The sequence below is a fragment of the Anomaloglossus baeobatrachus genome (genome assembly GCF_048569485.1).
Source record: "Anomaloglossus baeobatrachus isolate aAnoBae1 chromosome 5 unlocalized genomic scaffold, aAnoBae1.hap1 SUPER_5_unloc_1, whole genome shotgun sequence".
Taxonomy (NCBI): Eukaryota; Metazoa; Chordata; class Amphibia; order Anura; family Aromobatidae; genus Anomaloglossus; species Anomaloglossus baeobatrachus.
Genome location: NW_027441784.1, coordinates 2,102,533 through 2,129,702, shown reverse-complemented (window position 1 = coordinate 2,129,702; position 27,170 = coordinate 2,102,533). Strand labels below are relative to the sequence as shown.

General features: G+C 45.4%; 1 pseudogene; it reads left to right on the top strand.

Moving 5' to 3' along the window:
* Positions 1-26,913, top strand: part of LOC142258772 (uncharacterized) — a 62,398-nt pseudogene extending 35,485 nt beyond the window's left edge.
* Positions 26,914-27,170: the final 257 nt, after the last annotated feature.

The following is a 27,170-nucleotide window of genomic DNA, read 5'->3' as shown; positions in this document are numbered from 1 at the left end:
TTTCTTAGTATTAATATGTGAGATGAGGTTTAACACTCTCCTAACACCATCTGAGGTTTGACGTCCTTCGATGAAGCCCATCTCATCAAAATTGATAAGTTTTGGAAGGATTGCTTTAAGCCTAGTGGCAATTGCTTTAGCATAAATTTTTATGTTAGTATTTATGAGTGATATAGGTTTATAGTTCTTGACCAGATCAGTATCTTTTGTTTTAGGGATCACTATGAAAACCGCTTCAAGCATCTCTTTCGGGAAGGAACCCATCAGAGATGCGTTACTGAAGACCTCAACCAGATGAGGTGTCAAGATTGAGGAAAAAGCCTTATAATATTCACCACTGAAGCCATCTGGGCCTGGGGCTTTTCCATTTTTTAGACCAGAAATTATTTTTAATATCTCTGGTTCTGAAAAGGGTACGCTTAGTGTTTCCAATTGGGAATGGGACAATTGCGGGAGGTTGACTTTGTTTAAAAATCCTTTAATTATGGCTTCAGTGGGTTGAGGGGTCAGAGGATCATTTTTCAAATTATAAATTTTTATGTAAAACTCGGCAAATGAGTCAACTATGTCTCTTGGGTGTATGGCTAGGGAACCATCTGTCTTTTTTATTTGGTGAATACGTTTTTTGATTCTCATTTGTTTGATTCTTTTGGCCATGAGGGAGGTAGGTTTATTAATTAGGGAGTAGAAATTAGCATTCATGTTGTTAGTGAATTGTTCATACTCTTTAAGAATGTGGGCTTTTAAATCTAATCTAAGTCATAGGATTTCCTTATGGAGTTCAGGGGATGGAGTTGGTAATTCTTGTTGTATTATTTCTTTTCCTCTAATGTCTGATTGTATCTTTTCAAGTTTTTTCTTTTGTAGTTTTTTATGGGTCGCTGCTAGCTGGATTAAGTTACCTCTTAAAACGGCTTTATGCGCGTTCCAAAGAATAAACGGTGAGATATCTTCGGTGATATTTTCCTTAAAATAGATTTCAATTGTCTTTTGGATTTGTTTATTATATTTAGGGGAGTTGATTAAATAGGAATTATTTTTCCATAGGGGTCTGCTCTGAGTTGGGAAGCCTAATGCCAATTCGCAGAGGATAGGGGAATGGTCTGAAAATGTTTGTTGGTTTATTTCGATCTTTTTAAATTTAGATATCGATAGTGAATTGGTTAGTGCCAGATCGATATGTGAATAGGTGTGGTAGATGTCTGAATAGTAAGAATATTCCTGTGAGGAGTTATTTAGACATCTAAATATGTCAAAATATTCCTGATTAATCAGCCATTGTTTCAGGGTATGTCTATAAGTTCTAATAGGAGCCTTCATGTCCAGGAATTTGTCAGGAATCAAATTGAAATCTCCCAGGAAATCAGGTCTCCACGTTGATTTTCATGGATATCACAACATACCATGTTTAGAAATCTAATCTGGCCCCAATTGGGTGCATGCAGATTAACAATTGTACAAGGACAATTGTTTATAAGGCATGATATGATGATGATATATCGTCCTTTATTGTCCTTTGTTTCTGATACTAGTTCAAAAGAAATCGAGTTTCTAAACATAATAATCACACCAGTTTTTTTCCTTTCATTGAGAGAGCTAAAAATATGGGGAAAGTTTTTGTGTTCAAATTTGGGATGATTTTTACTAGCCAATTTGGTTTCCTGTAGGCAAACAACATCTGCATTGAAGTTTCTTACCTCTTTCCAGAGTTGGAACCTCCTTCCAGGTGAGTTCAGACCTCTCACATTGTATGATAAAAATTTGATGGACATAGTGGTTTATTGATAAAAAAAAGGGTCACGGGCGAATATTTAAAAGTTTAGGAGAAGAAGGAAATTTTTGAAGGCAAAAAAGTAAAGGGAGAGACTGAAGGTTAGGATGGGGGAAAAGACGAAGAAAGAGAGAAAAGAGAGGGAGAAAAAAAAACCCTACTAAAGTAATTTCCTTATTATTAATTCTAACTAATTCCTAATTAATTAACCAACAAACTAACTAATAAAGTAACTATGATATTATAGGTTAAACTTTAAAGCAATGTGTACCAGTGAATACAAGTTATTAAGCATTATATTACTAGTATTCTAATGTATAGCAGAAAAAATAAAGAGATAATCTGAAACCAAATTAAACAAATATAAATGCTATACCGAAAGAAAACAGTTAGCTCTCCTGGAGGAATTATAGTCCCAGATTACCAACTTGGGAAACAATGTATTCCTCCTCTTGGGGCAAAAGTTTGTGACTAGACACGGAAAGTTCCAGACACGGTCCTCCGTATCTAGCTGAAGATTTTGAAGAGTACAGCAGAAGTCAATTGTTGGTCAAACTCTCATCCTGAATAAGTAATGTAAGGGAATGAAAAAGTTTTAAAGTCTGTAAGTAATTTATCCTGAAACGACAAAAAACCTTTTACTTGATATTTATAATCCAATGGAGACATAGTTGTGCCATTATCTTGGGTGAAGTCTGATGACATAAATTCATGTTTTAGTTTTTGAGTCCGGTCCCAGATCAAAATTTTTATTTAATAAAGAAACATATCTTAAGCCATCCTTCGGAGTTGCCAGGGGAATCAATTTATCATTGTTCCATACCAATAATTTGGTGGGGAAGCCCCAACGGTAATTGATCCCCCAGTCTTGTAGTTGTTTTCTCGTTTGGGAAAAAGCCTTCCTTGCAGAAACAGTGTCTTTAGAAAGGTCTATGAAGATCTTGATGTTTTTATATGGGTCTGGTAATGTTTTATTATTTCTCATGAATTTCAAGAGGAGTTCTTTGGTGCGATAGAAGTGGAACTTTAGAATGGTATCTCTCGGTAAATCTGTTGTCAGGTTTCGGCGATGCGGTAGTCGATGTGTCCGATCTATGGTAATGTCAAGATCTGTAAGAGAAGGCAATGCCTTTGTGAGAATATTTTTGACATATTTTTCCAAGTCTCTAGCAGGTATGGATTCTGGGATGCCTCTTAGCTTCATATTGTTCCTGCGATTTCTGTCCTCAAGATCTGCTAATTTTCTCTTTAAAGCAGTTAGTTGGTCTTGTTGATCATTATGTTCTCTAACAAGGGTGGTGGTTGTTTCTTCAATTTTAATAATCTTCCTCTCATTGGTCTCCATTTTTTTGTTCAAGGAGTCAAAAGTTTCCTGGATTTTTATCGTTTGCTTTTCAAAGGCCTCATTAATATTAAGATTGATGCTTTTGACGAGGTTATTTAAAAACAATTCCATATCAAATTTGTTGGAGCTTTGCCAATTTTCCTTAACCATGAGAACCTTCGGATCGATGGATGGCATATCAGCAACAGTATGATCAAATCTAGGTCTGTGTCTGTCTGGACTTGAGAGATCTGAATCCTTACTGACTCCGTCAATAGGACTTGAAGGGGTGGATTGAAACATATCTCTGTTTTCCTGTTTGTTTAGACTTTTACGTTTATTGGTGCCTTGACTTGTGTCCGTATCAGAAAATTCCGGCAGGCCATCTTGTCCGTAGTTAAATCTGTTTAAAATTGCAGGTTAGAAAGCCATGGAACCCATAGGGTGGAGGGGCGACATGACTAGAGGGAAGGGAAGGAGTGATGGGGTTAATGGAAACAGGAATGGTTTGTTTATAAGGCAGAATAGAGGGATTGGTGGGTAGGAGGAGTTCCCTGGAGGAAGAGGTGGGACAGTTGAGGGGTGTAAGTAAAGGACCTTGACTTACCCCCCCTCTCTCTTGACTTCCGGATATGGAACGATCTGACTGGAGAGGTTCCTATAAGGTGTCAGGACGTCACCTTCTATTTCTCCATGGAGGAGTGGGAGTATTTAGAAGGACACAAAGATCTGTACAAGGACGTCATGATGGAGGTTCCCCAGCCCCTCACATCACCAGACTTCCGGATATGGAACGATCCGGACGTGCGACAGGATGGCTGCTATCCGGGACCAGCGGATTCATCATGGCAGTGCACGGGCCCCTGGCAGCGCGGTCCCACGTCTTGGCTGCTGGGGGTTAACCTGTTGGCACTTTCCCCTCGCTCCCCTGTCAGCTGCGGGCGGCGTCCCCCCCCCTCCCTCATCTCTCAGGTACTGGCCGTGTGCGGGGGGAGCGAGGAGGAGATGCGAGAGCCCCTTCGGGGACCCTCCGCGGTAGTGACGTGGGGCAGGGCAGTACTTAGCTGCTGCTCCGGCCGCGGGAGGAATCTCCGTCCGGGCCGCGGCAACCGGGAAGGGGGCGTGGCTAGTCTGCGGCCTACTTCCGGTCCGAGACGCGGCCTGGATTGCTGGATGCGGCGGCTCCCGGACGGGGAGAGCGCCCGGCTGTGACAGAGGCCAGCTTTACCCCTCGCGGACGGCGGGGGGGGCCGCGGAGCTGCAGCCAGTGGTGGGTCCGGCACCAGGGCAGGCGGGCCTGGTGCGACGGGTGCCCAGGAGGCGGCGGTGAGTGGGGTGACAGCAGGGGCCCTGCAGTTTCTGCTTGGTCACCCAGATCAGGGTGCAGCTCCCGGCCGCGGCGGTCTCCCCCAGGAGGGGGAGGGCCCAGCGGACAGAGGCTTTCACGGGCCCAGGAGGGCTGGATGCGGCGGCTCCTGGCCAGGAGAGCGCCCGGCGAGGACGGAGGCCAGCGTTATCCCCCCCCCGCGAGTGGAGGGGGGGGGCCGGGGGGCTGCAGCCAGCAGGGGGTCCGGCACCAGGGCAGGCGAGCCTGGTGCGACGGATGCCCGGGAGGCGTCGGTACGTGGGGGTGACGACGGGGGCCCTGCGGTCCCTGCCTGGTCACCCAGAGCAGGCGTGCAGCTCCCGGCAGCGGCGGTCTCCCCCAGGGGGGGGAGGGCCCGGCGGACGGATGCCTTCTGGGCCCAGGAGGGCAGAAGGCTGGCGGCTCTGGATGGGAGTCTGCTGGCAGCGGGTCGGGCCACAGGTACCCCCCCGTCCTTGCAGGCAGCGGGGGGGGGTCGGGCCAGAAGATGAGGCCCGCGCTGGCAGCCCGTGGGACGGGACGGTTTCCGGGGTTGTCGCCGCGGGACAGAAGATGGAGCTTGGAGGATGGTGCCCACGCGGCGTACCAGGAGGACGGCCGTGGTGGTGGCAGCGCTTCGGCGGCGTCTGCGTTACATGAGCCAGAGGCGGTTGGCTCCAGCGAGGAGGAGGAGGAAGCAGCGACGGAAGAATCAGATGTCCGGATGGCGTGACTTTTATTCCAGGATACGCCGGGTCGCAGTCGGGTGAGACGGCCGTGGATTCGGCAGGGTTGGGGCGCAGTTGGTGGGGGGGCGGCTGCGGACACGGCAGCGCCGAGTGGGTTTTTGTGTTTTGATCAGGCATGGGGTATTTTACTGCAGTGGTATATACGGTTGTGGAGAGTGCGCATGCACCGCCGGGGGCATGGACGGGATCGGTGGTTAGTGGGCGCAGGTGCGGCAAGCAGAGTGAGGGCGCATGAGGCGGCAGGGGAGCATTTTCGGGCAGAGGCGGCAAGGGCTGTGACAGAGTGAGTGGTGAGGAAAGAAGAGGGGGTGAGGTGGTGCGTCTGGATGACAGTGGCCAAGTGTGAGAGGTATGGGTACTTCGAAGGCCCGTTGGGGGGGGGCTCACCTGCTGGAGGATGTGAGGGTTAAGATTTGAATGGGGGAAAGTGTAGAAATAATTTCGCTGCTCCCCCTGGAACAGTGGCACCTGGATTAGGTTAAGCCAAGTGATTCCGGGAAGGATAAGTAGAGGGGGGGGGAGCGCCGGTGGAGGCTCACCCCTCGTACATTTGCAACGTGGCTGCGGGCATTTGCGTTTTTGGCAAGGGTATCAGGGGAAGGAATTGGGTAATTGGTTCGGCATGGTTTGATTATATGGATCCATTTGGGGTGGCGTGTTAGGTCATATGGCGGTTTAGTCTGGCTTCAGTACGCCGAGTAATTTCAGCAAGGGAAGGTGTTGCGTGCCGGTATGCGGTAGGATCATACGGGCACATCCTTAGGGCTGCAGTGGATGGCGGCTCCTAGTCAGCCCCTTTTGGGGGGCAGTTGGCGGTTCGGGGCTTGGAACCCCGGCGACACGGACAATGAGGGTTGTTTGGGGGGCATAGAATGATGGGTGGTGCAGATTTGGCGCGGACGGTTGTCTTAAGCATAAGTGTTGGGTGGTGGTAAAGATCATAGTAATTCTGTGTCTTTCTATTTGTATTGGTGGATCTTCGCCTCCTTATTGGAAGTTTGTGCTGGGCTAGGGGACGCCTGGTGGTTGTCGGTGGAAATAGGGGTCAGGAAGTGGCTTTGGGCAGGATGGGTGGGCCATTCGGGGCCCTCCTTGTCATGATTGGGTTTCTCTGTTGGGGGGGCAGTGCCGGAAAGGAGCCGTATGTATGTATGTATATATATATGTGTGTGTATATATATATATATATATATATATATATATATATATATATATATATATATATATATATATATATATATATATGTATATGTGTGTGTGTGTGTATATATATATATATATATGTATATATATATATATGTATATATATATAATATTTCGGCTTGTTCAAAACGTATCTTATCTGGAGGAGTCATCGGTGTATGCCTGCTTGGCTCCAGAATTGTCGGCGGTTTATTATGTGTCGTTTGACAGAGGGTGGGATTTGGTAAAGGCGGTGAGCCGTGGAGCATTGATGGCAAAGGCGGTTTTGGAGGTGGCATTAGGTTGTTACTGGTCTACCCTGCTAGCTAGCAGTTCGGGTGCTGCGGGGGGGAGGGGAGTTATTATTATGTTGATCGGTGGGGGCTAATGGGTTTTGTCCCATTTTATGTTCCTTTGGAGGCGGTTATTCCTTGGTGGAGTGTTTGGTGCGTGGTGTGTCCAAGCTTACACCTCTCATTCATTATAGGTTGATTCTCTTTCCATCGGGTTGGCGGGTTGATGATTCGTTTGGGTTGATTGTTTCATTGCAGATGGTGGTGGATACTCTTTTTTTTTTTTTGGGCCGGTTGGCGCAGGCGAAGACTGAGGGTCCAACGCCTGTGATACGGTTTGTGGGGGATAAAGTTTGATGTTATGGTCAGAGAGGTAGGCTTCGTGGGTAATGGGGTGGTCCTATGGGCTGTGATAGAGGCAGTTAGGCCAGCTAAGACGGTGTGGTTTCAGGCGGTGCAGTCTTTGCTGGGGCGGTCGAACCACGGGTGCAGAGTTACGCCGCTGGGGCGAGTGTCTGCTGGACGGCTGGCGATGGCTGCGCCGAGGGTGCAGCCATCGGATCATTTGTGTGGGTCACGAGGGAGATCAATGATGATCTGATGGTGTAGGAGGTTTTTTGTTTTTCTTACGGCGATTTAGTGGCCGCGGATTCTGGCTGGGTAAGGTGGTACCTGATGGAACGTGGCTGTGGTACTCGGTTGCAGCGGGTCCAGTTGTTTTCGGGTTGGGCATCGTGGGTAGCACTTCCAATCGGTGGTAGGGGTCGAGTTGTGGAGGTTGGTAGTTTTTTCCGAAAGGAAGGTGTGCTGTCATTCTGACTATCAGTTGGTGGAGAATTAGATTAATAGTTGGGCCAAGGGTGGCGTACTTGTGGCAGTTGGTTTCTCAATTGTATGCGTTTTTAAAAAAAAAAAAAAAAATTTTATGCGTGGTGCAACCAGTACTGGGGGTTCGCCAAGGGTATAGCAGCTGCTTTGTTTCCTTCCAGTTCTGCAGGTTTCAGGAGTTGAGGCCGGGTAGCAGACGAGGTGGGCACGGTGTGTCCGGAGGGCTTGTGGAGTCTGGTGTGGCTGTGTTGGGGAGCGGCTCGGAGCTCAGTGACTGAGGTTATTTGGTGCTGATATCTAGAAGTGTGGGGGGCGCGGATAACGTGGTTTGGGGCCATGTGTGAGGAAAGCCTGGTGGAGTATTTGGTGGCGGCGTTGGCAGTGGTGAGTAACGGTTTTCAGGTTGCTAGGCCGGCGTCGGCAGTGGAGCAGAGGGTGGCGGCTGTGGCTGTCTTGTTGAGGATTAGATGTGGAGAGATGTTTTCACAGGATCTTAGTGCGCGGCAGGCCTTGAAGGGGTTTTGTCGTACAGGTGTGAGGGAGCGGGACACAAGGGTCCGTCTCCGTTGTTTTGTGGCAGCGTTTGGTGAGTGTTTTGTGGTTGCTATGTTCATCTGAGCACGAGCGGGTTTTGTTTCCTCTTGTCCACAATGGTTCGTGTTAGCCTTTTGGGGGGCTTTGAGATTGTGGGGTTGGTCAGCCCATCTACGGTTAAGAGCGGAGGTTGAATGTTGGAGGATGTGTCCGCGGTGGTGCAGTGGGTTGAGCGCCGGCTTCGTCGCTCACCGAATCAGGTTAGGCGGATGGTGAAGGTTGGTGTTGTTGTATGCAGTCCCGGGTGCGGAATTATGTTCTGAGGACGCCCAGGGTTATTGTTGTGTCACGTTAGTTAAGGTACCATTTTGTGGCAGTGCTGCAGACTTGATTGCAAGTGGCGGGGGTGGGCGCCCGGAATACTACGGGTCGTATTCCTTCTGGATTGGGCTGCCACGGAGGCCCCTCGGTGGTCTCAGAAAAGGGGTTGTGAAAAGTATTGGGAGGTGGGAGTCCTCCCGTTTGTCGGCGTTACGTTTGGCCTCAGTTGTTATCGGGTTAAGGCCAATGGGGGCGTTTGAGTAATTTTGGGAGTGGAATGGGTTGGTGTAACAGGTTGGTGTTATCTGTGGGTTTATAACCTCTGGGTTTTGTGGTGAGGGTGTGCCTCATTTGGATATTTGGGCATTCGTTGGTTCTCGGGGCCTCGGGGGTCTGAGGCTCGCCCGAATTTTGCCAGTTGGGTCTGGATGGGTCGATGGTACTGGTCCAGTAAGTGGGAGGCAGCGATTTGGTACCTCGAGAAGTTATTTATGAATGTTTAAAAAAAAAAAAATTGTTGTTGGTTTGTTGCATTGTGGAAGACATACCCGGGCTTAAGCGTGGGGTAGTTTTGATAGTGTGACCAGGTTGGAATGGCGTGGGGCTCGTGCGGTAGGCAGTATCAATCGAGCCTTATTGGGGGCGGCGCCAAAGTTGGTGACGCTGAACTGGTGGTTTTGGAGATGCGATGGGGGTGTATCTTAACGTTATTGGTGCTGTTTTGTGGACGCTGTGATTGCGTGGAGGTGTGGTACAAGCTTTTGGTGTGTGGCGGGTCCAGGCCACGTAAGGAGTCACGTGCCCTGTCCTGTGGCGGGGGGTAGGTCTGGTCCAGAGGCGGTTGAAGGCAATGGTAACTGGACAGAGAGACACCATCTTGGTATGGTGGCTCCAGGTTCCGGGATGTTGCAGGCACGGGGTTCTGCAAAGTTGGGGGGTTAATCCGTAGGTGATTAATACCTCATCTCTGGGTCGGTGTGTTGCGGCCAGGGATACTGGAGTGAGAAGTGGTTCCTGGACTGGGCCTACCCAGGGTTGTATATTTTCTGTATTGGTTACTGTGTTACCTATTGTTATTTGTTGGGGTCGCCCGTTGGACGGCGCCCCCTTGTGTTAGTATGTAAATAATAGGTAATAAAGGCTGCTGTGGCCAATTTTAAACCAAGTCACATGCAGTCCGTGTATTATTTACAGATGGTAATGGTGGGTAACACACACAGCACGACTGGAGAATCCTTTCTCAATGGTCAAGAAAGCCATGGAACCCATAGGGTGGAGGGGCGACATGACTAGAGGGAAGGGAAGGAGTGATGGGGTTAATGGAAACAGGAATGGTTTGTTTATAAGGCAGAATAGAGGGATTGGTGGGTAGGAGGAGTTCCCTGGAGGAAGAGGTGGGACAGTTGAGGGGTGTAAGTAAAGGACCTTGACTTACCCCCCTCTCTCTTGACTTCCGGATATGGAACGATCCCCGCCCACCCTCCCTTGTGTTTAATACCGAGGGGAATTTTGTCTGGGTTGTTTCTTTGTCACAGCAGCGGGGGGTAGGTCTGGTCCAGAGGCGGTTGAAGGCAATGGTAACTGGACAGAGAGACACCATCTTGGTATGGTGGCTCCAGGTTCCGGGATGTTGCAGGCACGGGGTTCTGCAAAGTTGGGGGGTTAATCCGTAGGTGATTAATACCTCATCTCTGGGTCGGTGTGTTGCGGCCAGGGATACTGGAGTGAGAAGTGGTTCCTGGACTGGGCCTACCCAGGGTTGTATATTTACTGTATTGGTTACTGTGTTACCTATTGTTATTTGTTGGGGTCGCCCGTTGGACGGCGCCCCCTTGTGTTAGTATGTAAATAATAGGTAATAAAGGCTGCTGTGGCCAATTTTAAACCAAGTCACATGCAGTCCGTGTATTATTTACAGATGGTAATGGTGGGTAACACACACAGCACGACTGGAGAATCCTTTCTCAATGGTCATGATATATGATGTTTCCTTATTGTCGGTAAGGTATGAATTTGTCGTGGAAGCCTGACAGCTTTGGTGGTAAGTGTCTAAGCATTCTTTTGCAGGTATTTTGCTTGTAGTGTGCTTAGCGAAAGCGACATCTTTTGCCAAAACAGCTTTGTCAGTTTTGAGGTTTAGTCTGTTGGTTTCAGTTTTCCCCACTTTATTTCCTTGTAATTTGTCTTTATTTTGATTTGTTCGGCTGGATGAGTTGGAGGTTGATGTATTATAGTTCTTGAGTCTGGCACCTTTCTCCATGTTGTGGGTATATATGATTTATAACAGGGTACTGACTACTTAAGCTAGCAATGTGCTCCGTATGTGTTTATAACAACGTCGCCAAGTCAGTGGCGGCTTGCAGCGCCTCTTCTTAATAACCGGGTGTGCTGTTTAGTAGTTAATAAAGTAGCAAACAGGCTAGGAAGACCCGGGGGTCTTAGGACAGGATTTCTAGGAGGTTCAGTGACGTATCCAATATATTTGTAGACAGGCACAGTGCACTTAAAAGTCTTTGTTATACGTGTAAGGCTCTGTGCCCATGTGTGCGCATTGCATGCAGTTATGCTGCATTCTGCACCGCAGCGTAACTGCATGCGTCCCAGTACAATCTTATGAAGATTGTGCATAATCCATGTTCACGTAACGTTTTAGAACACAGCGATTAGCATGCTACAAAATCGCTGGGTTCTAAAAAGCAACATGTCACTTCTTTCGTGCGCTTTGGATGCAGCCCCCGCTCTGTGTATGGGAGAGGTTACATCCAGAGCGCATGAAATCGGCTTTTGATTACGCAGTGTTTCTGCAGCAATTTGAAGTGCACATGTGCTGTTCAAATCACTGCAGAAATTTCTGCAGGGACAACGCAACGTGAGCACATAGCCTTAATGGGATCCAGTGAGTCTTGTTGGTTACTATGACAACAGTAATTGAGGGCTCCTTTTCCTTATCTCTCTTAGGAGAGGAGACAATGGTTAACTGTTAAAACATAAATGAGTTTGGTGAACACTTTCTTTGTTCAGTAGATTAGTGGTGTAAGCAGTGTGCAACAGCTGGTTATCAGTTTCCCTGAAGTTTAGATAAGATGCACGCAGCTAGATGTCCGCAGAGCAGAAGCTCGTACCTACTGCCGTTAATGGCGTACTTGATAATAGTATATCGCTAACTAAGAAACAGTGTCTCTGAACGGGGCACTAAGGAGGTAGACTTTTATTTAATGAGTGTAACAGCGGCAACTGCAGCTCCAGGACTCAAATACAGACTGGGGGGGCTTACATCAGAGGCAGTATCAGCGGATCCATCAGGACAAATCGCTGTACAGATCCCTGTATGTAGGAGATCATGGTGATAGCTGAATTGGGTGGAAGAGGCTCTCCTATATTAATTTAAGAGTTACTGGAGACCGGGTCGGATAATGGACATAGCGAGATGTGTGATATGGCCCGGGGTTCTGCAGTGGGAACGCAGGAGATTCACTCACATACTGCCAGGTTTAGCCCTGAATATCTCTGGTGTGCCAGCATCAAAATCTACGGTAATGGTATCAAAATGTTCCTTAGGTCTTCTAATTTCTTGTCATCAGGTTGGTAAATGAATCCATCAGCATTATATTTATTAAAAATCCGTAGCTTGTAGGATGACAGTTGGACCTCGGTTAAGCTGCATCTCACATCATCAGCGTCTCCACGACCCCCTCTACATTATGCTTTAAATCTTGTTGCCAGTATTTGATAAGTCGATTGTCTCGCCGGTATTTGAAATACGGTGGGCGATCCTCTGATGTATCTGTATATATATATATATATATATATATAGGTTCTTTCCTCTGTAGTAGACTGTTGATTTTTCCTTGATGTCCTGATGAAGGAGACAGAGTTCTCTGAAATGTATCGACCTGAATAAAGATAAAAAGATGAAATAATCAACATCTGATTTTCTGGTGATAGCGCGGCATACACCCGATCTCTCCCCCGTTATGTCTGAATTCTTTTCCAGGGCTGCGGCTGTCGCCATCTTTTATGTGCGTTTAGCAGTTGTAACCGACACAACCCTTATAGGTGAATGAAATTACTTTGGCTTATCTGTTACCTTACCTGGTAAGACTCTATTCTGCGCTTCTATCTAACAGGATTTCCTGCGTACACTGTGAGGTTCAGGCACAGATTGAGTGAGTCGCGTGATGAGCGGTGAATGAACTCCGGTGAGGTCACTGAAGTCACCTGAGGTGAAGTTACCGGCGGTCACAAGTGGAGGACCATGGGAACCTCCAGCTGTGGCCGCGGCTAACCTGAGTGATGTCACCACTGATCGCTGCTCAGTCTCTGCCTGAACCTCATAGAAAGCAGTCATGTGCCATGATCACGTGCTGTAACTACATGTAGCAGAGCTTGAATCATTTTCGGACCTCGTGTGGATTATATCGAACCTGCATGGGTAGTTTGGGGACTAAAAAAGTGGTAAAAGAGGGTATCCACTACATACACATTTTTTACACACGGCTCCGCTACATACACGTCATGCACACACGGCTCCACTACATACACGTCATGCACACACGGCTCCGTTACATACACAGCTCCGCTACGTGAACATCGTACACACAGCACTGTTCTGAACACATCGTACACATGCGGCTCTGCTCCATATACGTTGAACACACATTTTCAGCTACTTGTGATACAAGATCGATCAGGTCCAAACATTTTCCTTCTAAAGTCGCTCAACAAATCTTCTCCTCACCCGAACTTATCAATAAAGAATTCAATTTAGCAAAGATTGAAATGAGTGTGAAGGGGTCACATACATACGCAACAGGGGTCACATACATACAGTGGTTTATAACCGTCCACTGGCACCACGCCTAGTCTGCACGCCAATATAGGACTACACTGAGGAGCTGATCATGTGACCCCTGACTCCTCCCCTCCATGTGACATCATCACAGGTCCTCTAAGCACAGAGCAGCCATATATCTAGTGTGCGGCTCTGCAGGTGGAGGTGTGTGGAGATTCCCCATTACTGGGCTCAGGTGGTATTAACCCCTTCAGCTCTGAGACTTTCTTGGAGTTTTTCTCTCGTTTATTTCTATGAATCATGAGGTTTTTGTTCCTTTTCCTCTGATAGATACAGACGCCCCAACTATGAGAGGCCGGAAGTGAGGAAACCCGTCTGCCCTCAGTCCTCGGCCCCTTTCTGCCCTCAGTCCTCGACCCCTTTCTGCCCACGGTCCTCTGCACCTTTCTGTCCTCAGTCCTTGGCCCCTTTCTGCCCTCGATCCTCGGCCCCTTTCTGCCCTCAGTCCTCGGACCCTTTCTGCCCCCCACAGTATAATGTTCCCCCAGAATGTTCTCATCATATGTTTCACCTTATTTTCTCCAGTAATTGTATTATTACTGCGGATTCTTTATGATGTTACATCGTCATCTTCTCCCCATTCAGGTCCCTACAATATCGGCTCCTCTCAGTGGAGATCTTCTATATAAGAGAATTCTCCTGATTGCCCCGTGAAGGATGGATATGGACAGGGACAAGATGGCGGAGAGGATACTACACCTCACCCTAGAGATCCTCTTCCGGCTTACTGGAGAGGTGAGAGATTCTGATGACGTCACATTACATCATTCTTATCTATGGGAATAACAGATGGACAGAACTAGAGAGGTGAGGACTCTGGAAATGTCTGGAGTGAGATTTATTACTGTGTCTCTCCATAACCAGGATTACACAGTAGTGAAGAAGACCTCTAGTGAGCGCTGTCAGGCCCCTGTGTCTGAGGGATGGGGAAGACCCCTGAGCCCAATCACGAGGCCTCCACCTCACCCCCCGATACATGAGGACATCAATGACCAGAAGATCCTAGAACTCACCTACAAGATGATTGAGCTGCTGACTGGAGAGGTGACACTGCTGGGAATGCTGGGACATTATACAGTAACGCTATGAAGGGATCGGGGGTGACGGTATCATTGTATGTGTCAGGTTCCTATAAGGTGTCAGGACGTCACCGTCTATTTCTCCATGGAGGAGTGGGAGTTTTTAGAAGGACACAAAGATCTTTACAAGGACGTCATGATGGAGGTTCCCCGGCCCGTCACATCACCAGGTAATAGGACTAAATACACACGGCCTATAATTATTTGTATGTAAGGAATGAATTCAGTCCCTGTATGTGTCTCCTCCAGGTCTATCCAGTAAGAGGACAACACCAGAGAGATGTCCCCGTCCTCTTCTCCCACAGGACTGTAAACAAGAAGATCCCGATGTTCCTCAGGATCATCAGGTAGATGGAGAGAAGGTGCCATGAAATCCCCCTATGATGTGTAGACGGCTGTGAAGGTCTTGTGCTCATTCTTGTTTTATCCACCAGTATTATATGTGTTATACTTGTGTAATGAGAGCGGTGGAGATGGCAGGATTAGGAGAGATAAGAGCTTTGAGGATTCCTTTTAGTTCTCGTTCACACTACTGTATTTTCAGTGCTGTCCATAAAATAACACAACGTCTCGCCCTCAGACCATTGTTATTGGATGTGGCAGTGCAGATGGGGATTTTCTTTCTCACTGACAGAATCTGCGTGTGAGAATAATCCCAGCATCCTCTAGTGCCTTCCGTAAATCGGATGAGACTCGTCCATTCAGGTCTGTGTCTGCACAAACCATCAGATTCCCACCAGCTCCGCCATACAGCAGACATTGTGTTACGGATACATTGCAGTTCTGTAATGTAGGAAGCTGTAAATGGTCTTGTAAATTATTAATAGCGGCTGTAAATACCGGATTGTATATGGATGACACATAAGAAAAGACTTGTCCTAGTTTTCTGGATGAAGCTGTGATGATTCTTTATCCGGCCGTGTGATCCTGGCATTAGAGGCCGTTACATCCCGGGAAGAGAGGATTTATCTACAAAGTGTAAAATCTTTCACTTCCCTGAATATTTCTGCCTCCGGTCACATCCCGTCTGCCGGTATAACGGGCTCCGCACCACAAAACTCACATCCACCTCATCAATTGTGTTTTTTTCTAAGTCACTTTTTTTGTGTTCTCGTATTAATGTTTTTTTGTTACAAATTCTTCAGAATGGAGCAAGTGGATGATGAATTTTGCGTACAATAGAAACGCTTTGTATTTTTCCCTGTGACCTGTGTTTTTGACTTTTTAGTGCAAAATGTCTCGTGTTCCTAAATGGCTGCAAGTTTGCACCAAAGTATTTGCTATACATAAAATATCTCGGGTGTGGACTGAAGAACATTTTTGACAAAATTTCATTGTTTTTTGAAAGTAGACATACCGTTCCTTGAAAAACTATTTTCGCGGGCGGAGGAGGGGACGCTGCGCTCTCCCACTGCTCGGGTCCGGCTGCTACTGCCGTTGCTCGGTGGCTCGAGCGATGGGCCGGATCCCGGGGACTCGAGCGGCGCTCCCCGAGTGAAAAAGGGTGGTTTGGTTTTGGGAATATTGTCCGTGACGCCACCCACGGTTGTGGTGATTGTGTGGACACCACCGCTGCTCTGGACGGGGATCCCGGGAGCAGTGACAGGGAGCAGCTTTGGTTGTTAATTCTCCCCTCCGTGGGTAGGGAGGTTGGTTGTCCCGGGGCCCGGTGATGGGGTAGGGATTGATGGCAGGCGGGTTGCGGGGCCTGATGAGGTGCAGGGTCACAGGGGCAGCGCTGTGCCGCACGGCACGGAGGTACTCACTCAGCCCAATGATGATGACACAGTTCACGGTAAAACAAGCGGCTGGATGAACGGGTCCCTCGGACGGCTGCGGTGTCTCCCGACAGGTTAGTGGTGACTGCCTTTCCCTGCACCTAGATACGGTTGTTGGTTCCAATGGGTTCCCACTGGTAACCCGCTCTCCGGCTTGGATATGGGCCGGAGGAGCCCCTTTTGCCCGCAGGCGCTGAGAAACGGTTGCCTTGGCGGTGGCGGTGTCTCTCTCACTAGGTTGGACTGTTGCCTTCTGTCGGGACTTGACTGTTTGGAAACCCAGGAGGTCCCCTTCACTAACGGATTCGGCAAATTCACGGCGACTCCTAGCCTTGCCGGGGTCCGAAAAGCCCCTGCCACTGGTGCTGGCTTCTCTTTGCGTACCGGTCCGGTACCGCCGGGCCACCACCCGTCCACGGTCCTTATGGTAGACTCCAATCGGCCACTCCTGCAGACGGTCACCACCGTCTGCCAACCTTGCTGTCTCGCCCGGGCCACACACCCGGACGCCGTCAGTCAGTTGCTCTCCTACTACACTTTCCTCCTTCCACTGTCACTGTCCAAAACTGAACTCTCCTCTCTCCTCTCGAAAACTGAACTGGTTGTTTTCCCGCCTCCAGGACTGTGAACTCCTCGGTGGGCGGGACCAACCGCCTGGCCCACCCCCTGGTGTGATCATCAGCACCTGGAGGAGGGCAACAAAGGTTTTGTCTGACCTTGATGTGCCTGCTGGGAGTGTGGGGTGTTGTGGTGTTGTTCTCTGTGGCCCCTGGCTTGTCCAGGGCGACACACTATGCACACCCGATGAACATTTCCATGTATTTTTATATTACAGCCACAAATAAGTGGATTTTATTGAGTTTTATGTGATACCAACATAAAGTAGCAAATATTTGTGAGTATAAAGGAAATTATACACGGATTTCTAAACATTTTAAGTAATGTAACTATGAAAATTGTGATATGCATTAGTATTTAGCCCCCTGAGTGAATACTTTGCAGGACAAATCTTTCACTGCAATTGCTGCTGCCAGTCTCTAGGGGTATGTGTCTACCAGCTTTGCACATCTAAAGGTGACATTTTTGCCCTTTCTACTTTATAAAACAGCTGTATCTCTGATAAATTGGAAGAAGGCGTCTGTGAAGCAATTTTCAATTCTTATGTTTTGCTTTTAAAAATGTTCAAATTTGTGGAGTTTATGACTTATAGATTCTCCCCCTGAGCTCTGGATCTCTCCTGCTTTTCCATTGACCATATGCATTTTGGCTGCTTCTCTATAATTAGTGCTCTCCTTGCTTGGGATGTTGGTTCAGGTGGACGGCCATGTCTTTCTCGTTTTGCAGTTGTGCTATATGTGACAACTCAGCATCTGGAGATTTGTGTGAGTGGTGAACTGTTCTTAATTAGGCCAGACATATCGTGCCTTTGATTGCAAAATCAAGAGGAGTTAGCCATTGTTTCATGTCAGACTGACCAGAGCCCTATTGTCTGTTAAATATTGATTGCCTCAGCTTCTTTGACTATGTCAATTAGAGGAATATATGATGCAGTCAGATTGAACTGAACCAATGAGAGAACAGCCATCTCCCACCAATCCTGTAAGATACAATACTCTGAAATGAGAACTGAGGGGTATGAAAAGGGCGTTGCTTCTCTTTCCACATTAATTTTGCAGGACTTCAGCCTAAAATCTGCATTTTTAGCTGGAGGATCACAGATCTGCTTCACTGCTCAATGCTGAGTCCACAATTGTGCCTGGAGAACCCAGGTGAGGACAATTCAGTTGTCTGGCTACATATCTTGCTGTGCTCATTCAGCTTTCTAAGCTTGCCGCTATCTCCTCTCAGTGGGTGCTCATCAAAAGCGAAGTGCTGTTGGCTGTGATAGTTGGCCCAGGAAGCCCCGAAGTCGCAAAGTTTCTAATCCCTTGCGAGCCAACGGATGGGTGAGACTCTGTCACTTGTACCATCTTGAGGTCTTGCTGGAAATGTACGATATGTGTTTGCCTGTTGGTGAACCAGTAACGTCTTACCAAGGTGTGGTTCCCTCACCCTGTGTTGTCTGAGTAGTGTTCTGCCCACAAAAAATGAGTGCAAGCGTTCAGTGGGATGAGCCCTGGTCTGGGCGGTCTTTCTGAAGACAACCAGGCCAGCGGACGACCCTACCAACTGTCCCTTGTGTCTCCACACTATACTGCTGACATTTTTGGATGATGGTTTTATGTGATATGTGCTTACTGAGATGTTCAGAGCTTTGGCTATTTTTTTTTATAACTGAAGCCAGCTTTACTCTTCTCTACAACTTTATCCCTGACCTGTCTGGTGGGTTCCTTGGTTTTCAAGATGCTGTTTGATTCCTAATGTTCTGAAATAAAACTTGTGAAACCTTCAAAAAACAGCTGTAGTTATACTGAAAATAAATGATACTGGCGACTCAATTTACTAATTATGTGACTTCTGGAAGCAATTGGTCACTCTGACATCATACTACAAGGGACTGAATACAAATGCTCATCACAATATTAAGATTTATATTTTGAAATAATTAGATTTTTTTCTATCATTTCCTTTACAGTTCACAAATACTTGTTACTTAATGCTGGTATATCACATAAAACCATAATAAAATACATTTACGTTTGTGGGAGTAATGTAAAAATAAGTGGAAAGTTCCGGGGGTGTGAATACCTTTTTCAAGGGTCAAAAATCATTCATGACTCTAAAAATATCAGACTTGTTCCCTGGATCAATGTCCCATCACAAACGCCTTGAATTTTTGAGTCTATCAACAATTATCACATCATGTGTCAGAGAATTCCATATTCTCACTGCTCTTACAGTAGATAATCCCCATCTGTGATTATGATTGAACCTCCTTGTCATCATTGCAGGCCTCAGTTGTAAAAAGCTCATTAGAAATATCTCAGTAATGCCCCTGATATACTTGTACATTGTAATAAAATCGCCCCGTAGCCTTTGTGTTTCCAAAATGAATAACCCCAAGCTTGCTAACCTGTCCTCCTATTGCAGACCTTCCTTTCCTTTAATAGTCGCTCTTCTCTGCGCCCGCTCTAGTTCAGTTACGTCGTCCTCATTCACTGGAGCCCGAAATTGTGCAGAATATTGTAAGTGTGGCCGAACTAGTGACTTGTATAGAGGCAAAACTGTTCTTATATAGAGCATCTGTGCCTCGTTCACTGCATCCTATTATATTATCTGCCCTGGCAGAAGCTTCCTGGCACTGGTTGGTTGTCTCGTCCACCCACACACCCACGTCTTTTGTATGCAGTAATTTTGTGTATATTAAAAAAAAAAAAAAAAATCAGTGAGAATCAGACAAAAAAATCTGGAAACCTAAAAACCTGCAAACATACAAAAAAAACCTCAAAAACAAGCAAACAGATTAATATTATAGAATAGTCACGTGCCATACATGTGGAAGAAAAGCCGCTTCCTAATATTATTGGATTGAGGTTCTTCATTTCGGTTAATGCAGCCCCAAAACCATGCATTGTCTTCTTCATGCCATACATGTTAGTGTTATTTCTGCAGCCAGTAGATATAAAGTCTCCAGTAATTATATTACTGTACAGGATTCTTTATGATGTCACATCATCATCTTCTCCCCATTCAGGTCCCTACAATATCGGATCCTCTCAGTGGAGATCTTTTATATAAGAGAATTCTCCTGATTGACCCATCAAGGATGGATATGGACAGGGACAAGATGGCGGAGAGGATATTACACCTCACCCTAGAGATCCTCTTCCGGCTTACTGGAGAGGTGAGAGATTCTGATGACGTCACATTACATCATTCTTATCTATGGGAATAACAGATGGACAGAACTGGAGAGGTGAGGACTCTGGAAATGTCTGGAGTGAGATTTATTACTGTGTCTCTCCATAACCAGGATTACACAGTAGTGAAGAAGACCTCTAGTGAGCGCTGTCAGGCCCCTGTGTCTGAGGGATGGGGAAGATCCCTGAGCCCAATCACGGGGCCTCCACCTCACCCCCCGATACGTGAGGACATCAATGACCAGAAGATCCTAGAACTCACCTACAAGATGATTGAGCTGCTGACTGGAGAGGTGACACTGCTGGGAATGCTGGGGCATTATACAGTAACGCTATGAAGGGATCGGGGATGACGGTATCATTGTATGTGTCAGGTTCCTATAAGGTGTCAGGACGTCACCGTCTATTTCTCCATGGAGGAGTGGGAGTATTTAGAAGGACACAAAGATCTGTACAAGGACGTCATGATGGAGGTTCCCCAGCCCCTCACATCACCAGGTAATAGACAGGACTAAATACACACGGCCTAATTATCTGTATGTAAGGAATGAATTCAGTCCCTGTATGTGTCTCCTCCAGCTCTATCCAGTAAGAGGACAACACCAGAGAGATGTCCCCGTCCTCTTCTCCCACAGGACTGTAAACAAGAAGATCTTGATGTTCCTCAGGATCATCAGGTAGATGGAGAGAAGGAGCCATGGAATCTCCCTATGATGTGTAGACGGCTGTGAAGGTCTTGTGCTCAGTCTTGTTTTATCCTCCAGTATTATATGTGTTATACTTGTGTAATGAGAGCGGTGGAGATGGCAGGATTAGAGCTGATCATAGATGGGACTTCTCCATCTGTCTGTGACTTTTACAATATTTGTTTCAGGGGGAAGATCTGCCCCATATTAATACTACAGAGACATATGTGAGGGGTGATGAGCGGAGTAAAGAGGAGATTCCTACAGATAACCGCCCAGGTGAGTAGTGACCACTAAATGCAGAGAAGTCACAGATTCTTCTCAGTCACCGGCTGCTACGATGTGGGACTAAAAGGAATGAAAATAACTTATCCTAAAAATAAGGTGAAAGAGGTTTCCGTACATCCTAGACACGGAGAATGTGCAGTTTATAGTGGAATGTTCACATGTTCCATATTATTTATACTGGTGATTCATTGATTTCTTGTATATTATTGGATTAGAGCACTTATGTGCAGGTATAGTCTAAAATAAGACACATGTACAGAACCTCTAGATGCAGAGTGGTGCCGGACAGCCCCTTTAAAATATAAGGGTTTATTAGAATCGGTGTGGAAAAATGTTGCTGTATACAGGCCAGATACAGAGGCGGCCATCCACACCCTACCCCCCCTCCCCTGACAGTTTTCCTGCACATGTTCTACTATTTGGTTACATAAGATGGTTGCCTAGATCTCTTGTACAGAGTATAGCAGCATTTTTCTGCACCTGATTGTCAGGCCAAGATCGAAGAAGAGCACTAAAGTAGTTGCCCTGAAATGGCAATGGATTTAACAGGAGAGTAATGCTTATATTATAATAATAATCTTTATTTCTATAACGCTAACATATTCATATTTACAGTTCAATGGTTCATATACAAACAATCATAAGTAGTTAAGCCCCTCCCTCTAAAGGGTAAGCCCAGGTCCCCCTGTGATCCAGTGTGTTCACTACTCCCATTTGCTGCCTCTATATTGGCCACAAGCGTTACAGCAATGACTGGCACAGAGCGAAAGCGTCTGAGCAGTGATTAGCTAGTAGTAACGATTACCCTGGCGTCAGCATTAAAAATTCATTGGAGAAGGGAAAGTCTAGTGAGGGGGGAGGCCAATTAATAGAGAATTACAGTAATCAAGGCGGGAGTGGGTCAGGGCCACAGTGAGTTGTTTCCATAGTGAGAAAGCGGCGGATTCTAGAGATGTTTTTCAGGTGCAAGCTGTCACGGGTTGATAGGGGAACACAGGGAAGCTCATACTGGCCCTAGGGTGAGCGTAGGGGCTCAGCCTTAACATCTGGAGGTACCCTTGTTGGTAGGGAGGTCCAGGCCTCCAACCGAGGCCATAACTCCTGTCCTTGTCTCTGATGTTAAGACCCCCCTCCACAACCCATCACCCAGGGGAAAGGGACAAGAACCAAAGTAAACACCCCACTAAGAAATATGATAAACAGGGGTAACAACTACTCGTACACATGGGAACCACACACAAAGGAGCCACTAAAACTGCATGAGGGAAATAAACAGAAAAGGGGGGGAATGAAACACACTACTGGGGAACATCCGTACCATTTAACCAGCACACCTAGAAATTCTGCAGCCCGCAACACAACTCTCAGAGAGAGGAAGGAAAATAACAGCTCCTTCCACCTCCTGGCCAAGGTTCCAAATGGTGAAAATAACCTGCACCCTCTGGTAGAAGTTGAGGGTATTTATAGGGCCTGGGCTTGGTCCCAACCGGAAACACCTGTCCAGGAGTCAGGAGCTGCTGGAAGGTAAACTGACATTAACCCTCTCCTCCCCAAAGGAAAGGGAATCCATTTAATAAACTGAGTCCCACAAGAAAAAGTGAGACTCAGAACCTGTCACAAAAATCTGCAACAGAGGAAAGTTCGTGACACAAGCGACAAGAGTCACCGAGAGTTTGTGTATAAGAGGTGAAGGGAACATCGGTGTCAAACATAACACCCAGGCAGCCAGCATACGGCCTTGGCGTTATCATGGTGCTGCACACAGAAAGGGAGATGTCAGGATTAGGTAGGTTAGTAGACGAAGGGAGTAGAAGTTCAGTTTTGGATAGGTTACGTTTCAGACAGAGAGCAGACATGATGTTAGAGACTGCAGACAGACAGTCACTGGTGTTCTGTAGTACAGCGGGGGTGAGGTCAGGGAATGAGGTGTATAGCTGTGAATATTCATTTATTACATACTTCCACTTTTTTAACAACATGATAAAACCACTTTACAAATGTACTTTTCTAGTTTTACACTTTCTGCAAAGTCAGAGATTCTTCATACATAATTGTACTGCTCCTCCATTCTGCAGTAAAATGCATGTGGCTGTTAGGGATTGTGCCAGACAGACCCCTCTAATAGGACTGACAGACAGGCTCATTTATGATTCTCCACTAAAGGCCCTGTCACACACACAGATAAATCTTTGGCAGATCTGTGGTTGCAGTGAAATCATGGCCATATTGTTCCATTTGTACACAGCCAGAAACCTGGCACTGATTGTCCACAATTTCACTGCAACCACAGATCTGCCACAGATTTATCTGTGTCTGTGACAGGGCCTTAAGAGTCTTACTACAAAATAGTTGTGACCGACGCTCTGAGACATGAACCTAGGAAGATGCTGACTTCAACACTGAATTGGGAAACTGCTTGAGCCAATCCTGGTGGCCTGATATCATTCTCTAGTGGTCCTTGCTCCGTGGTCTTCAGTTAGAATGTGAACTGTGTTGTCACCATTACCTTAGTGAATAATGAAATTTTGCAACATGACTTGCAATTTTAATGGACTTTGGCTATAGTTAAAAAATAAACTATACATTATTGAAAAAGTATTAACAGTGTTATTCTTAACAGGTGACTGTATTAGGAGATCAGAGGGGCTTCTGACTTCTTCAGACATTGATCATCAATCATATGATCTTGGTGTGCTACAAGACACATATGAAGAACATTGCGTTATCCCAGCTGTATCCTCAACACTTCAGAGCAAAGATCTACCATCTGATACTATTAAACAGGTCTTATCTTCTGATTCATCACTGGCTATTAAGGAAAAGAAAAGTCACAGAAGAGATGTTAGAATTACCATAGGAACGAAGACATTTTCATGTTCAGAGTGTGGGAAGTGTTTTAATTGTCAATCAAACCTTGTTGTACAGAAGAGAACTCACACAGGTGAGAAGCCATATCCATGTCCAGAATGTGGGAAATGTTTTGGAAAAAAATCAAAACTTTTAACACATCAGATAACTCACACAGGACATAAGCCATTTTCATGTCCAGAATGTGGGAAATGTTTTACAACTAAATCAACTCTTGTTACACATCAGAGAATTCACACAGGGGAAAAGCCATATTCATGTTCAGAATGTGGGAAAGATTTTATTCGGCTATCAGGTCTTCGTTTCCACCAGAGAAGTCACACAGATGTGAAGCCATATTCATGTTCAGAATGTGGGAAATGTTTTGCACATAAATCACATCTTGTTGAACATCAGAGAACTCACACTGGAGATAAGCCATATCCATGTCCAGAATGTGGGAAATGTTTTGGAAAAAAATCAAATCTTGTTACACATCAGATAACTCACACAGGACATAAGCCATTTTCATGTCCAGAATGTGGGAAATGTTTTACAACTAAATCAACTTTTGTTACACATCAGAGAATTCACACAGGGGAAAAGCCATACTCATGTTCAGAATGTGGGAAAGATTTTACTCGGCTATCAGGGCTTCGTTTCCACCAGAGAATTCACACAGATGTGAAGCCATATTCATGTTCAGAATGTGGTAAATGTTTTGGAGAAAAATCAACTTTTGTTACACATCAGAGAACTCACACAGGAGATAAACCATTTTTATGTCCAGAATGTGGGAAATGTTTTGGAGAAAAATCAACTTTTGTTACACATCAGAGAACTCACACAGGAGATAAACCATTTTTATGTCCAGAATGTGGGAAATGTTTTACAGCTCAATCACATCTTGTTAGACATCAGAGAACTCACACAGGGGAGAAGCCATTTTCATGTTTAAAATGTGGGAAATGTTTTACAACTAAATCACATCTTGTTACACATCAAAGAAATCACACAGGGGAGAAGCCATATTCATGTTCAGAGTGTGAGAAAAATTTTACTCGGATATCAGGTCTTCGTTTCCACCAGAGAATTCACACAGATGTGAAGCCATATTCATGTTCACAATGTGGGAAATGTTTTACAGATAGATCAACTCTTGTTACACATCAGAGAATTCACACAGGGGAGAAGCCTTTTCCATGTCCAGAATGTAAGAAATGTTTTAGATTTAAATCAAATCTTGTTACACATCAGAGATCTCACACAGGGGAGAAGCCATTTTCATGTTTAGAATGTGGGAAATGTTTTGCAGATAAATCATATCTTATTACACATCAGAGAATTCACACAGGGGAAAAGCCTTTTTCATGTCCAGAATGTGGGAAATGTTTTACAATTAAATCAAATCTTGATACACATCAGAGAATTCACACAGGGGAAAAGCCGTTTTCATGTTCAAAATGCGCTAAAAGTTTTGTGTGTAAATCACATTTGATTAAACATCAAAAAAATCACATAGGGAAGAAGCCATATTTTTGTTGAGAATGTGAGAAATTCTTTTCTTTCAAAACATCTCATGTTAAATATTAAAGAGCTCACATAGGTGACAAGTAATTTTCATACCCAGAAAGTGGGAAATGTTTTATTTATTAAATGTTTATTCTTTTTATCAAAAATTAAGAATTTAAGTGACTTTTTTTCCCACAAAAAATGTAAGAGCCAAAAAACTTAAAAAATAGCATTTTTTTGGTATTGTACAGTCATTTTTATTATGATTTTCAAAAGTTTAACAGGGAAGAATAAAGTTAAAATCAAAACCATAGATTACATAGCTTGGGGGAGGTAGGGAGTGAAAGAGGGATGCTAAAAAGTAATAGCAAGTTTTAATAGAAATAGAAAAGAGGGAGGGAAGGGAAAGTACAGGAAAAAATTAACCCTTCAACCCCTTCATCCCAGGCAATTTTTCGTTTTTGTTTTTTCCTCACCTTCTTCCGAGAGCCTTAACTTTATTTTTCCGGCTTTTTGCCATTTGAGGGCTTTTTTTTTTGTAGGACGAGTTATGATTTTGAATTAAATCATTAGTTTTACCATATAGTGTACTGGAAAACAGGAAAAAAATTCCAAGTGAGGTGAAATTGCAAAAACAGTATTTTGGGGATATTTTATTCAGGGTTCATTTTATGGTAAAACTGATGCCTCATGTCGTTATGAGTTCGTGGATACTAAACATGTATACTTTTTATTTTTATCTAAGGAGTTAACAAAAATTCTGAAGTTTGTCCTAATAAAAAGAATTTCGCTTTTGACGCCATTTTCTGAGACCCATAGCGTTCTCATTTCTTAGGATCTGGGGCTCAGTGATGGCTTATTTTTTGCATCATGAGCTGACATTTTTAATTTCACTATTTTTCTGTAGTTGCTAAGTTTTGATCACCTGTTATTGCATTTTTAAACAATATTGAAGTGACCAAAAAACTTAACTTTGGCGTTTGGAATTTTTTTTTCTCGCCACGCCGTGTATAGATCAGATAAATGGATTTTATATTTTGATAAGGCATTTCTGAAGGCGGCAATACCAAATGTATATTTTTTTATTGTTTTTAACTGATTTATTTTCAATGTGGCTAATGAGAGATGATTTGAACTTTTTTTTTTATTTTTTTTTATTTTTCATATTTTTAAACTTTTTTTCCTTTTTAATAGTCTCCCTAGGGGACTTATCACTGCACGCTGCGAGCACTTGTTCACAGCGATGTTGCTATGATCAGCAGAAATGATGAGCAGAAATGCAGCATTCCTGTCAGTGCCGGTGGTCTGTGGTCCCAGGATGGGAGTTATGGTAGCGTCAGGCGTCATCAGCTGACCATGCTCTACCATGTTAATACCAAGGCACCCTGTGATCACGTTACGGGGCGCCGATGGCGGCGGGGAACAGCGCGATCCCCATCGTGGCCATTTAAATTGTGCTGTCAGCGCAATCTAAAGGGTTAACAGGTGCGGGTGGATCAGATCAGTAGAGATGTGTGAGGATTACCACGGGCTTGCCACCGGAGACTACGGTAACCAGGGGGAGGCAACAAAGGGCGTACAAGTACGTCCTTGGTCGTAAAGTGGTTTAGAAAAAAGGGAGGATAGTACAAGCGCTATATATACTTGCATTGTCGCTTATTTATTTTTTAGTCTACGATAAGCCTAATGCTTAGTCCAAGGTTAATGTTGTTTTTAATCTGTATGTTCCTAAATGAAAATAAAATTCCATAAAATGTTGCTTAGTCCTTAAAAACTTTCTGGATTTTTCTTCTTTCATCTTTTAAGGCAGGAGGCATCTTTGTAATTCTATGACGTCACCTTGTTTCTCTGAAAGGGGGAGTTTGTTATTGGATAGGGCATGGGTCCCCAATTCCAGTCCTCAAGGGCCGCCAACAGTGCATGTTTTCAGGATTTCCTTAGTATTGCACATGTGATAATTTAATCACCTGCACAGTTGATG